Genomic DNA, 17805 nt, shown 5'->3' with positions numbered 1-17805 from the left:
TCTGTAGGCAACAGGGAGCCATTGAAGGATTTTCATCAAGGCAGCTGCTGGCTGCTGCTGCTAAGTTGCTTCAGTCGTATCTGACTCTTCGCGACCCCATGGACTGCGGCCTACCAAGCTCCTCCATCCACGGGATTTTCCAGGCAAGAGTAGTGGAGTGGGGTGCCATCGCCTTCTCCGCATCAAGGCAGAGACATATTCAAATTTGTACCAGGAGATTACAGCATGCTTAAAGCTTGAGATTTAGAAATCCAAGGGTCAGAGAAGAGGTCAGAAAGAGAGTCATAAATGGGGCAGTGGCTTATAATTGCTGATATATCATATTAAATCACATTTTAATTAAAATTACCCTCACAAATTTTCTCATCCCTCTCATAGGTATCTTCTTTTGAAACATACTCCACTGGGCTGTTCACACCATTCCTAGTTATCCGATTTTGTTGTTGTTGTTGTTACCATGGCTCAGTAAAAATCCCAGGAGAACTCAAAGTCCTGGTTCATCCATCCTTTTGACCCTTTTCTGTATAGACATCAGCACATATGACTCCAGCAGTCATTTGTAAAAGAAATCATCTCTGGATCATTTGAAATGTTTTTATTCACCCCTCCAATTGCATTTTCTTTGAGGGAACTCTTTGCTCTTTTAAATAACTTGAATATTCTCTCAGGAGCTGGAAATTTCCTTCCTCTCACCCTTGTCTCTTTAGTCCTTTCAACAGATTTCATGGTTGAGGATGTGTCAGAGGAAGAAGGTGGCGGAGGGGGGGAAAGGTCTCTCTCCACTCCTGTGTCTTTTTTAAATCCCTAGAAATGAAAAGAGGCTTGCTCATAACTTGGAAGTGGTGGGCTGAGGCCTCCTAGAACCATCTGGCTTGTTCCCTTGCCAGCCAGAGCTGAGGCAGCATTCACAAGGACCCAGGAACTGCCCGGTCTCTTGAGCTTGCAGCTGCCTCAAGGCTTCCAAGGAGAGCGCAGTGAGATTCTGCAGGAGGAATCACACTTGACGTGTTTCTGAGTGCAGGGGACGTGTGTGATGAGAGTGTCCCTCAGTGGGCACACCAAGCAACACAGCTGGGTCATAAAGCCATCTACCCTTTACTGAAGAGCAAAGAGGTAAGAAAAAGAAATGCTGCTAGTTCATATATACCCAGGACGTTAAAACAGCTTTATTTTCTTGGACTCCAAAATCATTGAGGACAGTGAATGCAGCCATGAAATTAAAAGACACTTGCTCCTTGAAAGGAAAGCTATGGCCAACCTAGACAGCATATTAAAAAGCAGAGACATCACTTTGCCAACAAAGGTCCATATAGTCTAAGCTGTGGTTTTTCCAGTAGTCATGTAAGGATGTGAAAGTTGGACCATAAAGGCTGAGCACCAAAGAATTGATGTTTTCAAACTGTGATGCTGGAGAAGATTCTTGAGAGTCCCTTGGACTGCAAGGAGATCAAACCAGTCAAGACTAAAGGAAATCAACCCTGAATATTCATTGGAAGGACTGATGCTGAAACTGAAGCTCCAATACTTTGGCCACTGATGCAAAGAGTCAAATCATTGGAAAAGACCCTGATACCTGGAAAGATTGAAGCCAGGAGGAAAAGGGGATGACAGAGGATGAGATGGCTGGATGGCATCATCTACTCATTGGACATGAGTTTGAGCAAACTCAGGGAGATAGTGAAGGACAGGAAAGCCTGATGTGTTGCAGTCCGTAGGGTCGCAAGGAGTAGAACACAACTGAGAGACTGAAAGCAACAAAAAAACAGCTCGGAACTCACCCTGAATTTCCCAAATCAGTTTTTAGTGATGAAGCTTTTAAAAGTCTCTTTCCATTCCACTGATTCTTTTCATTGATGGGAAGGTGGGGTGAGGAGTAGTGATAAGTACATTTACTCAAGAATGAGAAATGGCTGAAGATAATACATGTAATTTGTTATTTATTCTGTAGATCCACAAAGAAATTATCACCCAGTGAAGGAGAGGAAGATCTACTAGACCTTGGATTCTGGTGTAGATTTCTGGACTCAAAGTCAACTCTAATCTTATTTAACTTTCCTGGACTTCCATTTCTTTAAATTCCAAAGGAGAGGGCTAAGGGCCCATCCCTTTGGACTAAATGTTTATGTGTTGATGCATAAAGGAGTCTCTATACTCCTTGACGAGAATCTTTTGTTTCTGAGAAAGAAAAAACTTCCTGAAACTCTCTCCATTCCCACTGGTTTTGCCCTTTTAAGCGTGGTCTCCACCTTCCCCTCACCTCTCCTGTCTCCTACCCTCACCCCCATTCCACAGCCCCATCTCAGATATCTGCTGCTGCTGCTGCGAAGTCGCTTCAGTCGTGTCCGACTCTGTGCGACCCTATAGACGACAGCCCACCAGGCTCCCGCGTCCCTGGGATTCTCCAGGCAAGAACACTGGAGTGGGTTGCTAGGGCAACCCGGCGGACACTTCTCAGTCACCTCCTGCTGCACACTCATGGCGGCTGAGATTGGCACTGTTAGAGCGGATCCTGATCATAGCACGTGGCACTGGCCACCCGACTTGAGGGGCTCCTGCTGGCAGTGGAACTCTCAGGACTGCTGCCCACAGCTGCTTCTGCCTCTCAGAACAACCGGCCCCATCTCCTAAGAAGTCATGCGTTCCTTCGTACTTCCTCTAGAGGGCAGCACAAATCACAGTCCCTGCCAAGTGAAGTGAAGTGAGAGTTGCTCAGTCACCTCTTCTGACTCTTTGCCACCCAGTGGACTACACAGTCCATGGAATTCTCCAGGCCAGAATCCTGGAGTGGGTAGCCTTCCCCTTCTCCAGGGGATCTTCCCAACCCAGGAATCGAACCCAGGTCTCCTGCATTGCAGGAGGATTCTTTACCAGCTGAGTCGCAAGGGAAGCCCTGGGGATTACTCAAAGATTCCGGATTAAGCTGTAGAATTCATTCACATTCCCCTAGCCCAGACTGACATTCAAAAGTCAAAGTGAAGTTGCTCAGTCATGTCCCACTCTTTGCTACCCCATGGACTGTAGCCTACCAGGCTTCTCCATCCATGGGATTTTCCAGGCAAGAATACTGGAGTGGGTTGCCATTTCCTTCTCCAGGGGATCTTCCCGACCCAGGGATTGAACCCAGGTCTCCCGCAATGCAAGCAGACGCTTTACCCTCTGAGCCACCAGGGAAGCCTCCAGACTGACATTAGGGGAGCAAAAATGGAAGTGTCCCACCCACTGGTTCCCACCTAAAGGCACTTCAGCCTGGTGGAGACAGAAGGATCTAGCCTGAATCCCACCTCCACCTCCACCCTCAGTAATCAAGTGGCTTTGGGATAAAGCCTCCTGAAGCCTTTGTTTTCTTACCTTTAAAACAGTAGTAATAAGGGTGGATTAAAAAAAATTACATGATTGTGGGATTAAATGAGATAATATGCATTTTGTTAGAGCTTATGGATTGGCTACCTAAAAACCTTCCACAAATCCCTTTTCCCGTGACCTCCTTGTTTTTCCAGACTTCCTGAAGCCTCCAGAACTAGCTAACACAAAATAAGAACTTTGTTCCAAAAACTCTGAGTTCTAGAAGATACCCAGGGGCAGTATATAGAGTTAACCCTTGAAAAACCAGGTTTGAATTATAGGGATTCACTTACATATGGGTTTATTTTCAATAGATACTACAGTACTACACCATCTGTAGTTGGTTGGATCTGAGTGATAAGGAGCAATTGCAGATATCAATGGGTGACTATAAATTACACTTGAATTTTCAACTACTCAGAGGGCCTGCACCCTTAACCTCTGTCTTGTTCAAGGGTCAGCTGTACAGTATCATCCATGCTCTCTCCATTACTCACATGCTTCTCTTTCTGCATCTCCCTCTAGAGCATCCTTCCCTCTTTCTGTGGGTTGGTTCCTCAACTTTTTTGGTCCACATAGGGACATACCTTCTGGGTGAATTCAGCATTCAAGTATCTCCTGAGTTTACAAAATACCTGGAGAGAAGGATCTGACTGACCCAGCTTTGGATTGGGTGCCTGCCTCTAGCCCAATCAGGTGTGACCGGGAACCCAGGGTCATGTTGCTCAAATTGTCATAGAGGAGCCATGACAAGCTTGTAGAGGTGGCAGTTCTTATAGAAGAGGTCCTTTAGGCAACAATAAATATTCAGGATAGAAGAGTTTTGTAAGAAGTGTTAAGTCTAAGTTTCAGCCTTTAAACACATTATTATGTACTTGGGGAGAAAACAGAAACATTACGTCTTCAGCTTCAATTGATTTTCATGCTGAGGAGGATAAGGTAGGGATAAAAAGCCCTCCAGAACAATCAATAGTGATGGAAGAAAGCTTGTGCTTCTTGAAGTCCAATCAATGAAACCCAGTGCCATGGTGGGGGTGGCATGTAGGCCCATCCTTCCTCCGTCTTGGAAGACAAAAAGTAAAAGCAGTTATGCAAAATAAAAGATGGCTGGGAGGCAGGGCTTGTCGGAGAAGGGGAACTGTTTAAGGTGAGATCTTTCTTCCCTGGGCATGAATTAATGGAATTAGGCCATGAAGGGCAATTTGCTCTCCATATCAAACAGGTTACCAAATAAGATAAGACAGGATTAAGTAGCATAATTAGAGTTTATGGAAAAGAGAACAAGAAGCTGGGGATAGCTCCATGAAATCAGTGGATCTTGGCCCACGTGGTGAACAAGTGGATGGAGGAAGTGAAGGATGGGGAGTTCCTGGAGGAAGGAACTGCAAACTCATGAACCGAGGCTGGAGTGCATGCAGTGTGTGTGGGGACAGACCCGTGAACAGAATGCAGAGCAGTGGGCCTGACACTGTGGGGTGCACAGAGGCAGCACCCCGAGTGCCTGTTAAATGTAGGTTCCCAGGCCCTGGGGTCAGAGATTCCGACTTAGTTGGCCTGGGTGGCCCCCAGGATTGGACATGCTTAGCAGCCTACAAAGCTACAGAGAGCAGTTTGAGACTCACTGCTGTATCCACAGGCACTGCCTGTGAGGTGAAAGAAATGACTTCTTTTGAGGATGTACTTAGGAATCTGAGCTCAGTGACAATAGCTGCCTACCAGCCCAGGAGAGCTGCTCTCAACCAGTGCCACTGTGGCCACTCCTAGGGCTCCTTTGTGACCAAACCCCAGAGGGGCAGCTGGCCTGACCTTCATCTCATTGTAAGGCGATTACACCCAGTCCGAGATACAGCACAGTCTGACCGTTGAATTCTTCTTAGACAGTATTGCAGTTTATGTGTCTCTCCGGTTCATTTACTGTCTTTCATTATCTAACCATAGTTATTTTTTTCTCTTTTTTTGGGCCATCCCACATGGCATTGTTGTTGTTGAGTTGCTTAGTCTTGTCCAACTCTTTGAGACCCCATGGACTGCAGCACACCAGGCTTCCTTGTTCCTCACTATCTCCCAGAGTTTGCTCAAACTCATGTCCATTGAGTGGATAATGACTTCTGACCATCTCATGGCATGTGGGCTCTTAGTTCCCTGACCAGGGATTGAACCCATGCCCCTTGTAGTGAAAGACCACTGGACCACCAGGGAAGTCCTCACAGTTAAGATCTTATATAAACTTAATAATCAGCATTCAGTTCAGTTCAGTTGCTCAGTCGTATCCAACTCTTTGTAACCCCATGGACTGCAGCACATCAGGCTTCCCTGTCCATCACCAACTCCCGGAGCTTACTCAGACTCATGTCTATAGAGCCAGTAATGCCATCCAGCCATCTCATCCTCTATTGTCCCCTTCTCCTCCTGCCTTCAATCTTTCCCAGTATCAGGGTCTTTTCAAATGAGTCAATTCTTCACATCAGGCCAAAGTATTGGAGTTTCAGCTTCAACATCAGTCCTTCCAATGAATATCCAGGACTGATTTCCTTTAGGATGGACTGGTTGGATCTCCTTGCAGTCCAAGGGACTCTCAGGAGTCTTCTCCAATACCACAGTTCAAAAGCATCAATTCTTCAGCACTCAGCTTTCTTTATAGTTCAACTCTCACATCCATACATGACTACTGGCATTATATAATAGTAAAAGAGTGATTTATCTTAATTTTTTTTTAAAGAGGTTATTGGTTTGAAGAGTTTGTATTACAAACTTCTCAAGAGTTGATAGATATTTCTTAATCCTACCTCATTTCTTTTTCTTTCTAAGCCACTTCTTAATTGCCTCTCCCACAATTTAGCCCACATAGGTTCCCTTAAGGCCCCATCTTACAAGAAGGAAATAGAGTTTAGGATAAGTCAAATCATTTGCAAGGTTTGGGGACTGAAATGGAGATTTCTTAATACCTCGCCCAAGGGTTTTCTTATTAAGCCACTATCCTGTCATTATTTTACCCTTGAGTTGTTTTCATAAAGATTTTAAATGCTGGTAAGATGTTTTCCAGTTGCTTGAACCAGAGATTCCAAGTACACAGAGAATGATTAGATCCTCTTCATTTTCTGCTCAAGTTTCTCTTATTCTTCAGCCCATCCCCAGTGGATATTTGCAACCGTCTTTCTCTGGACCTACCATTAAGATGAGAAAGGAAAGGCATCTGCCTTCTGTCGTTACATTCATTTAGTCCAGGGGCTCTCACTCCATCATCACCATGAATAGCCTGGGTCTTCTATCCAATTTGCATCTTATCCCATTCTGGTAGAAATGTTATTTCTATTCAGTGGCTATCTCTTCCAACACTTAGAAGAAAAAACCAGGATGACTGAGTCCTCTTGGGTTCCAAATGCCAGATATAATCCTATTTGCAATCTCTGTGTCCTGAGGTTGGTCTGGTTCTCTGTTCCACATTGTCCAGCAGCCCACAAGATGAGAAGCAACATTGGTTGAGCCATATAAGTAGCTGGAGTGAATCAGCCCAACTCTTCTCAGATATATGCCACCCTGCTCTAGCCAGGTGAATGACATCTATAAGGACACGAGTTGATGTTTGGAGAGCTGAATAAACTCTGTGGAGCCTCCTCCAGGATTCTGCTCTGGTTACTATGGTATAACAAGTTATTATCCTAAAATGTAAAGGCTTAAAACAACCATTTTTAAAAAAATATCCCATGATTTTGTGGGTCAGGGAGTTCTGGGAGAGCCTAGCCAGGTGATTCTCTACTGCAAATGGTACCCAACTGGTAGTCTGGAGTGTTCATTCACAAGTTTGTACCTCAGCAGGGATGGCTGGGAGGCTGAACTTTGCTGGGACTGCCAACTGGCTTCTTCAGCAAAGCTGTCTCAGGGTAGTGGGACTTTCCTGACAAGGCTTTCAGTGTGTTCTGGGGGACAGGAAGTAGAAACCCCTGAAGGCCTGGGCCTGGACTTGGCATGATGTCACTTCTGCCATATTCTATTGATCAAGAAGTCGTGTCACTTGCCTATGCAGTAGAGGAGAGGGATAGCAAAGAGTATGTGCCATCTTAATCCATCCCAGAGGTTATACAGCAAACATCTGTAGCGCCCAGGGCAAGTATAAAACTCTAGGAATATAGAAGAAAGTTAACACACTCCCTGCCATTAATAAGCCCACAACATACAGGGGAAGCTGATGTGTTGTATAGTTCCTCCTCCCAGCCTTTCAGGAACTCTCCGTGATAGTAAACCAGGAATATGTTTTAGGAGGAGATAACTTACAATGAAAAAAAGAGGAAAATTCACTGCCTAATAATCTCCAGTTGCTCATAATTCAAATGTCTGTTTATCTCACAACTCCTGGCATACAAATAAATCGTGATGTGGAACTGAAGCTTGAAGTGTTCGAGGGGAAAATAAATAGCAGAGATGACTTCTTTGAGCAACAGATCTTGCACATGCTAAGAAGAAATTGTGATCCAGAGCTCAGTGATAGTGGGATAAATTCCGAACAGCTTCCGTTCTTATCTGTAAGGCAGCCGTTAGGCCAGCTATCACCCTGGGCAAACCTGTCAATCACAAATCAGAGAAGGCTTCCCGATGTAACAGTGTGTTAGGATCATAAAGGAAAGGCAGCGCCATCATGCATCATCTTCTAGGGGAAAGAAGGAAGAGAATGTTTCTGGTTCAGCTGCCTTACAGCTAGGAGGCTGCCTCACCCTGAAGCAGACAAGTTAGGCATTTAGGCACTTAGCTTAATAGACTGAAATGTCACAATTGGTTAAGGTTTGAAATGTCTAGCAAGAGCAGGAAAAGATAGTCACACTGTAATGGGATATTGTGTTCATGGAGCAAAAATATGGCTATCATTCTGATCACAAAGAAACTGGTTTACACTCTGCTTTTTAGGGTTGTTTCCTGGTGGACACAACCATCAAGTCATCAACCCACAAACCTGAATTCCAGGTTCTTTAGGGCCTCTGGGCTTTGCCCACATTGTTCTTCTCTGATGCAACTGTCTCATACAGAAAAGGGAAAAGAAAACATGAGAAAGGAGTTGGGACCAGAGAAGCGGGTCCCCAGTTCAGTTCAGTTCAGTTCACTCAGTCGTGTCCGACTCTTTGCAACCCCATGAATCGCAGCACGCCAGGCCTCCCTGTCCATCACCAACTCCTGGAGTTCACCCAAACTCATGTGCATCGAGTTGGTGATGCCATCCAGCCATCTCATCCTCTGTCGTCTCCTTCTCCTCCTGCCCGCAATCCCTCCCAGCATCAGGGTCTTTTCCAATGAGTCAACTCTTCACATGAGGTGGCCAAAGTACTGGAGTTTCAGTCTCAGCATCAGTCCTGAAGCCCAGAATTTGGAAGACACATGTTTCCAATCATGACAGAGATGGCGAATGCTGTCATTTGGAGAAGAGAGAAGTCAGTGATGACTTTCAGGGAAGGAAAACGCCTCTTACAGGGTTTTTAAGTTTTAGCAAAATAGAGATGTCCAAGAAGAGGAGTCCAAGCTGGCAAAACAGCACATGGAAAAAATGGGTGTGGTTCCTGCCAGTGGCACCCTCTCAAGGGCAGGCATTGGCTGCTAATGAGCAAAGCATGGGACCAGGAGACCAACCCAGTCCTGGCATCTATGAGTGTTTGAAGGAAGTTGGGAGATAAGGTTAGACAGATAGGCATGGCCAAGTTAGGAAGTCCCTGAGTCCTCTACTGAAGTCTTTGCAGCCAGTATTCCTTATTCCAGAAATGGAAATTTCTTTGTTTGGTTCAAAGAACTCTCGATAGATTCCTTTCCAAAGTTATAACCCATATTTCACAGAAAAAAGAAGAGCAGCTGTATGCTTCACGTTTCTCTGTTATCATCGCCATTAAACATCATTTACACATGTGGTCAAAGTCCTATTGGTTCTCCACACCATCCCTGAACTCTGTGACTCCTTGTTCTTATGTTTCTTAGGCTAGACATGATCTGAACTGTGTGTTGTATGATGACTTAAAAAAAAAAAAAATCACTGGCTGTGCTTAGATGAGCAATCGTGAAATAAGAAACTATTTCACATGCTGTGTTTTTCTAAGGCACATTATTAAAACATCGTTTATTCCAGAAAGATGAGGCCAGGAGAAGGAAAAAATATATCATGTATATAAAGTAGTCTCCTGAAAATGAAGACTACTGGTAATTCCCCATCCTCTCTCCATTCCCTCCACATCCACTCTGGCCATCACAGAAGACCCACCTGAAATCCACCTTCCTCCATGGTTCCCTCTAACCTGGCCAACCTCAGCTGATTATTTCCCTTCCTGATCTCTTCTTGTACATGCATCACTATTGAATTCTCTCATTAGTTTTTAGAAAGTAGAATAATGAGCATTTTGAGAACAAGAATTCAATCCATTTTTTATATTGTTCAAGTTATAGCTAATGATAATAATAAGACCCAACATTTATCAGGCATTTAACTGTGCCTGAAACTTCACTTCCACTATTTATTCTTATAATCCTCCTCTGATGGTTGTGGCTCTTATTATCCCCATTTTACAGGTAAGGAAACAGACTTACATATGACCACAAAATGATGAATTTAGGGTTTGACCACACGTATTCTGACTCCAGAGTCCATGTACTTAACCATTTCTGAAAATAATACCAACAATATTTCTTGAATATTCACTGTGTTCTAGGCATTGAGTTAAATGTATGACATGGATTATTTCATTTATTTTTCACACATATCTATGAGGTTGGTACTACTATTGTCTTCATTTTAAGGATAAGGATATTGAGGTTTTGAGGTAGGAGACTGTGAGGTTTTCTAGTTTGTTTTTGTGAGAGCATTTGAGTTCTACTCTCTTAGCAAATTTCAGTTATATTGGGTTGGACAGAAAGTTCGTTTAGAATTTCCTGCAACATCATAGGAAAAACCTGAACAAACTTTTTGGCCAATCCAATATGCTAAGTATAACTTTATCAACTATAGTTCATGTTTCCATTAGAGAGATAGTGAGATTTAACAGCCTTGTCAAGATCATATGGCTGTTAGGGGCTGTAACCCAGATTGGGACCAGTGATGAGTGAGTCTAGAGATTGCTAAATTGTTGCCAAGTATAATAAAGGTGTGGAGAAGGCAATGGCACCCACTCCAGCACTCTTGCCTGGAAAATCCCATGGACGGAGGAGGAGCCTGGTAGGCTGCAGTCCATGGGGTCGCTAGGAGTTGGGCACGACTGAGCGACTTCACTTTCACTCCTCACTTTAATGCATTGGAGAAGGAAATGGCAACCCACTCCAGTGTTCTTGCCTGGAGAATCCCAGGGACAGGGGAGCCTGGTGGGCTGCTGTCCATGGGGTCACACAGAGTCGGACACGACTGAAGCGACTTAGCAGCAGCATAATAAGGTGAAGTACATCCCATGCTTCGCCTAATGCAAGAATGCCTTCCACTTATCAACATCTTTGTTGCTAGAATTTTCTTATTTCAATCTTTTTTATTATGATATATTTTCTAATATCTTGATTATCCAAGGTTAATCTTAGATAATGTCCATCTTAAGGCATGGTCTTCTGAACTAGAGCAGATATTTCAGACGGGATCTAATTAGACTATGTAACAAATTTGGTCTCCCAAGCCATGTTACAAGGTTCTTAAACCAGAATCACTTCTATCCTCGTTTCCATGGCCCTGGCCCCAGGCTCAGTGTTCCATGTCTGTGCCCATCTTGTGCCACGTGTACGCTCAAATCCAATCTCTGAATGTGATAGTAGTTAGGATTTCCATCTCCATAGTGAGTGTGGTGTCCATTAGGAATGTTTTCCATTGTGAAAAACAGAATATCTATCAATAGTTTGTACAAAGGGGTTTATAATTCTTATATCACAGCAGTCTGGACAAAAATGGGTGTTGGCATTAGTTTATTGGGTCAATGATGGCAGGGCTGGCCTTCCTATGATTCCTTTTACCTTTTATTCTAGGTTACAAGTTGCAGGCAAATCAGGAAGAAGGGCTGTGCCAGTCCTGTTCCTTCTAAAAGAAAAGCATTCATCTTTAACGTAGATGTTTTATCAATGGTGCTGTATAGAAGGAGAAGTTTTGAAACTACTGTAAAAATAAGACTAATAACTGGAAGTAGGAGGCTTAAGTCCAAACCCTGACTCCAGGGAACTCCTGACTCCAAGGAACATTAATTGACAGGAGCTCATCAAACACCTCCATACCTACACTGAAACCAAGCACCACACAAGGACCAACAAGTTCCAGGGCAAGACATACCAAGCAAATTCTCCAGCAACAAAGGAACACAGCCCTGAGCTCCAAGATACAGGCTGCCCAAAGTCACCCCAAAACCATAGACATCTCATAACTCATTACTGGACACTTCATTGCACTCCAGAGAGAAGAAATACAGCTCCACCCACCAGAACACCGACACAAGCTTCCCTAACCAGAAACCTTGACAAGCCACCTGTACAAACCCATACACAGTGAGGACACGCCACAATAAAGAGAACTCCACAAACTGCCAGAATACAGAAAGGACACCCCAAAATCAGCAATTTAAACAAGATGAAGAGACAGAGGAATACCCAGCAGATAAAGGAACAGGATAAATGCCCACCAAACCAAACAAAAGAGGAAGAGATAGGGAATCTACCTGATAAAGAATTCCGAATAATGATTGTGAAATTGATACAAAATCTTGAAATCAAAATGGAATCACAGATAAATAGCCTGGAGACAAGGATTGAGAATATGCAAGAAAGGTTTGACAAAGACCTAGAAGAAATAAAAAAGAGTCAATATATAATGAATAATGCAATAAATGAAATTAAAAACACTCTGGAGGCAACAAATAGTAGAATAACAGAGGCAGAAGATAGGATTAGTGAATTAGAAGATAGAATGGTAGAAATAAATGAATCAGAGAGGATAAAAGAAAAACAAATTAAAAGAAATGAGGACAATCTCAGAGACCTCCAGGACAATATTAAACACTACAACATTCGAATCATAGGGGTCCCAGAAGAAGAAGACAAAAAGAAAGACCATGAGAAAATACTTGAGGAGATAATAGTTGAAAACTTCCCTAAAATGGGGAAGGAAATAATCACCCAAGTCCAAGAAACCCAGAGAGTCCCAAACAGGATAAACCCAAGGCAAAACACCCCAAGACATATTAATCAAATTAACAAAGATCAAACACAAAGAACAAATATTAAAAGCAGCAAGGGAAAAACAACAAATAACACACAAGGGAATTCCCATAAGGATAACAACTGATCTTTCAATAGAAACTCTTCAAGCCAGGAGGGAATGGCAAGACATACTTAAAATGATGAAAGAAAATAACCTACAGCCCAGATTATTGTACCCAGCAAGGATCTCACTCAAGTATGAAGGAGAAATCAAAAGCTTTTCAGACAAGCAAAAGCTGAGAGAATTCTGCACCACCAAACCAGCTCTCCAACAAATACTAAAGGATATTCTCTAGACAGGAAACACAAAAACGGTGTATAAATTCAAACCCAAAACAATAAAGTAAATGGCAACGGGATCATACTTATCAGTAATTACCTTAAACGTAAATGGGTTGAATGCCCCAACCAAAAGACAAAGACTGGCTGAATGGATACAAAAACAAGATCCCTACATATGTTGTCTACAAGAGACCCACCTCAAAACAGGGGACACATACAGACTGAAAGTGAAGGGCTGGAAAAAGATTTTCCATGCAAATAGGGACCAAAAGAAAGCAGGAGTAGCAATACTCATATCAGATAAAATAGACTTTAAAACAAAGGCTGTGAAAAGAGACAAAGAAGGTCACTACATAATGATCAAAGGATCAATCCAAGAAGAAGATATAACAATTATAAATATATATGCACCCAACACGGGAGCACCGCAGTATGTAAGACAAATGCTAACAAGTTTGAAAGGAGAAATTAACAATAACACAATAATAGTGGGAGACTTTAATACCCCACTCACACCTATGGATAGATCAACTAAACAGAAAATTAACAAGGAAACACAAACTTTAAATAATACAATAGACCAGTTAGACCTAATTGATATCTATAGGACATTTCATCCCAAAACAATGAATTTCACCTTTTTCTCAAGCGCACATGGAACCTTCTCCAGGATAGATCACATCCTGGGCCATAAATCTAGCCTTGGTAAATTCAAAAAAATAGAAATCATTCCAAGCATCTTTTCTGACCACAATGCAGTAAGATTAGATCTCAGTTACAGGAGAAAAACTATTAAAAATTCCAACATATGGAGGCTGAACAACACACTGCTGAATAACCAACAAATCACAGAAGAAATCAAAAAAGAAATCAAAATTTGCATAGAAATGAATGAAAATGAAAACACAACAACCCAAAACCTGTGGGATACTGTAAAAGCAGTCCTAAGGGGAAAGTTCATAGCAATACAGGCATACCTCAAGAAACAAGAAAAAAGTCAAATAAATAACCTAACTCTATACCTAAAGCAACTAGAAAAGGAAGAAATGAAGAACCCCAGGGTCAGTAGAAGGAAAGAAATCTTAAAACTTAGAGCAGAAATAAATGCAAAAGAAACAAAAGAGACCATAGCAAAAATCAACAAAGCCAAAAGCTGGTTCTTTGAAAGGATAAATAAAATTGACAAACCATTAGCCAGACTCATCAAGAAACAAAGGGAGAAAAATCAAATCAATACAATTAGAAATGAAAATGGAGAGATCACAACAGACAACACAGAAATACAAAGGATCACAAGAGACTACTATCAACAATTATATGGCGATAAAATGGACAACGTGGAAGAAATGGACAAATTCTTAGAAAAGTACAACTTTCCAAAACTGGACCAGGAAGAAATAGAAAATCTTAACAGACCCATCACAAGCACGGAAATTGAAACTGTAATCAGAAATCTTCCAGCAAACAAAAGCCCGGGTCCAGACAGCTTCACAGCTGGATTCTACCAAAAATTTAGAGAAGAGCTAACACCTATCCTGCTCAAACTCTTCCAGAAAATTGCAGAGGAAGGTAAACTTCCAAACTCATTCTATGAGGCCACCATCACCCTAATACCAAAACCTGACAAAGATCCCCCCAAAAAAGAAAACTACAGGCCAATACCACTGATGAACATAGATGCAAAAATCCTCAACAAAATTCTAGCAATCAGAATCCAACAACACATTAAAAAGATCATACACCATGACCAAGTGGGCTTTATCCCAGGGATGCAAGGATTCTTCAATATCCGCAAATCAATGAATGTAATACACCACATTAACAAATTGAAAAATAAAAACCATATGATTATCTCAATAGATGCAGAGAAAGCCTTTGACAGAATTCAACCTCCATTTATGATAAAAACTCTCCAGAAAGCAGGAATAGAAGGAACATACCTCAACATAATATAAGCTATATATGACAAACCCACAGCAAACATTATCCTCAATGGTGAAAAATTGAAAGCATTTCCTCTAAAGTCAGGAACAAGACAAGGGCGCCCACTGTCACCATTACTATTCAACATAGTTTTGGAAGTTTTGGCCACAGCAATCAGAGCAGAAAAAGAAATAAAAGGAATCCAAATGGGAAAAGAAGAAGTAAAACTCACTATTTGCAGATGACATGATCCTCTACACAGAAAACCCTAAAGACTCCACCAGAAAATTACTAGAACTAATCAATGACTATAGTAAAGTTGCAGGATATAAAATCAACACACAGAAATCCCTTGCATTCCTATACACTAATAATGAGAAAACAGAAAGAGAAATTAAGGAAACAATTCCATTCACCATTGCAACGGAAAGAATAAAATACTTAGGAATACATCTCCTTAAAGAAACTAAAGACCTATATATAGAAAACTATAAAACACTGGTGAAAGAAATCAAAGAGGACACTAATAGATGGAGAAATATACCATGTTCATGGATTGGAAGAATCAATATAGTGAAAATGAGTATACTACCCAAAGCAATTTATAGATTCAATGCAATCCCTATCAAGCTACCAACAGTATTCTTCACAGAGCTAGAACAAATAATTTCACAATTTGTATGGAAATACAAAAAACCTTGAATAGCCAAAGCTATCTTGAGAAAGAAGAATGGAACTGGAGGAATCAACCTACCTGACTTCAGGCTCTACTACAAAGCCACAGTCATCAAGACAGTATGGTACTGGCACAAAGACAGAAATATAGATCAATGGAACAAAATAGAAAGCCCAGAGATAAATCCATGCACATATGGACACCTTATCTTTGACAAAGGAGGCAAGAATATACAATGGATTAAAGACAATCTCTTTAACAAGTGGTGCTGGGAAATCTGGTCAACCACTTGTAAAAGAATGAAACTAGAACACTTTCTAACACCATACACAAAAATAAACTCAAAATGGATTAAAGATCTAAACGTAAGACCAGAAACTATAAAACTCCTAGAGGAGAACATAGGCAAAACACTCTCCGACATACATCACAGCAGGATCCTCTATGACCCACCTCCCAGAATATTGGAAATAAAAGCAAAAATAAACAAATGGGACCTAATTAAACTTAAAAGCTTCTGCACAACAAAGGAAACTATTAGCAAGGTGAAAAGGCAGCCTTCAGAATGGGAGAAAATAATAGCAAATAAAGCAACTGACAAACAACTAATCTCAAAAATATATAAGCAACTCCTACAGCTCAACTCCAGAAAAATAAATGACCCAGTCAAAAAATGGGCCAAAGAACTAAATAGACATTTCTCCAAAGAAGACATATAGATGGCTAACAAACACATGAAAAGATGCTCAACATCACTCATTATCAGAGAAATGCAAATCAAAACCACTATGAGATACCATTTCACTCCAGTCAGAAGGGCTGTGATCCAAAAGTCTACGAGCAATAAATGCTGGAGAGGGTGTGGAGAAAAGGGAACCCTCTTACACTGTTGGTGGGAATGTGAACTAGTACAGCCACTATGGAGAACAGTGTGGAGATTCCTTAAAAAACTGGAAATAGAACTGCCTTATGATCCAGAAATCCCACTGCTGGGCATACACACTTAGAAAACCAGAAGGGAAAGAGACATGTGTACCCCAATGTTCATCGCAGCACTGTTTATAATAGCCAGGACATGGAAGCAACCTAGATGTCCATCGGCAGATGAATGGATAAGAAAGCTGTGGTACATATACACAATGGAGTATTACTCAGCCATTCAAAAGAATACATTTGAATCAGTTCTAATGAGGTGGATGAAACTGGAGCCTATTATACAGAGTGAAGTAAGCCAGAAAGAAAAACACCAATACAGTATACTAACGCATATATATGGAATTTAGAAAGATGGTAACAATAACCCTGTGTATGAGACAGCAAAAGAGACACTGATGTATAGAACAGTCTTATGGACTCTGTTGGAGAGGGAGAGGGTGGGAAGATTTGGGAGAATGGCATTGAAACATGTATAATATCATGTATGAAACGAGTTGCCAGTCCAGGTTCGATGCATGATACTGGATGCTTGGGGCTGGTGCACTGGGACGACCCAGAGGGATTGTATGGGGAGGGAGGAGGGAGGAGGGTTCAGGATGGGGAACACATGTATACCTGTGGCAGATTCATTTTGATATTTGGCAAAAACTAATACAATTTTGCAAAGTTTAAAAATAAAATAAAATATAAAAAAATAATAAAAACTAAAAAAAAAATAAATTTAATTTAATTTAAAAAAAAGAAAAGCAAAAGTTTTCCCCACAGCATCTTAAATAAATGTCTCCTCTGTCTCATTGGCTGTTACTGGGCATGACACTGAAGCTGCTGCAAGGGAGTCTAGGAAGACAGGGAACATGGCTGCTCTAACTGGCTTCTTAGACCTTTCAAATCCACTGTCTGGGGCTGGGTTCGTTGCTGCCGAAGGAAGAAAAAGATCCTGGATACCAGAGAGGCATGTAACAGTGTCTGCCATGTGGAGCATGAAAGTCATGTATGCTGCTGCTGCCAAGTCGCTTCAGTCGTGTCCGACTCTGTGCGACCCATAGATGGCAGCCCACCAGGCTCCCCCGTCCCTGGGATTCTCCAGGCAAGAACACTGGAGTGGGTTGCCATTTCCTTCTCCAATGCATGAAAGTGAAAAGTGAAAGTGAAGTCGCTCAGTCGTGTCCGACTCTTCTCAACCCCATGGATTACAGCCTACCAGGCTCCTCCGTCCATGGGATTTTCCAGGCAAGAGTACTGGAGTGGATTGCCATTGCCTTGACCCACGTCTAATTTGCTTGGGGATGAAATTGGTCTTTGGGCAGTAGTAGATACATCCAGCTACAGCCTTCCTCCCTACCTTACTAATATCCAAACCAGTCTCCTGCTAGAACTGAAATCCAACTATGAATAGAAGCCGTGAACGAAGCTAATTCCGGCTAATCTCTCTGAACATTGCACCAGTTATAACTTCCAGC

The 17805-nt window shown here is 42.0% G+C and overlaps 1 protein-coding gene across 2 annotated transcripts in view; it reads right to left on the bottom strand.

The window, feature by feature from the left end:
• The window catches only part of SIPA1L1 (signal induced proliferation associated 1 like 1), a 521644-nt gene that overhangs the window by 396440 nt on the left and 107399 nt on the right, over positions 1–17805 (bottom strand). The window lies entirely within an intron of this gene.

Source organism: Bos taurus, chromosome 10 (assembly GCF_002263795.3).
Source record: "Bos taurus isolate L1 Dominette 01449 registration number 42190680 breed Hereford chromosome 10, ARS-UCD2.0, whole genome shotgun sequence".
Taxonomy (NCBI): Eukaryota; Metazoa; Chordata; class Mammalia; order Artiodactyla; family Bovidae; genus Bos; species Bos taurus.
The sequence above is the reverse complement of the archived record's forward strand: the minus strand, read 5'-3'. Positions and strand labels throughout refer to the sequence as shown.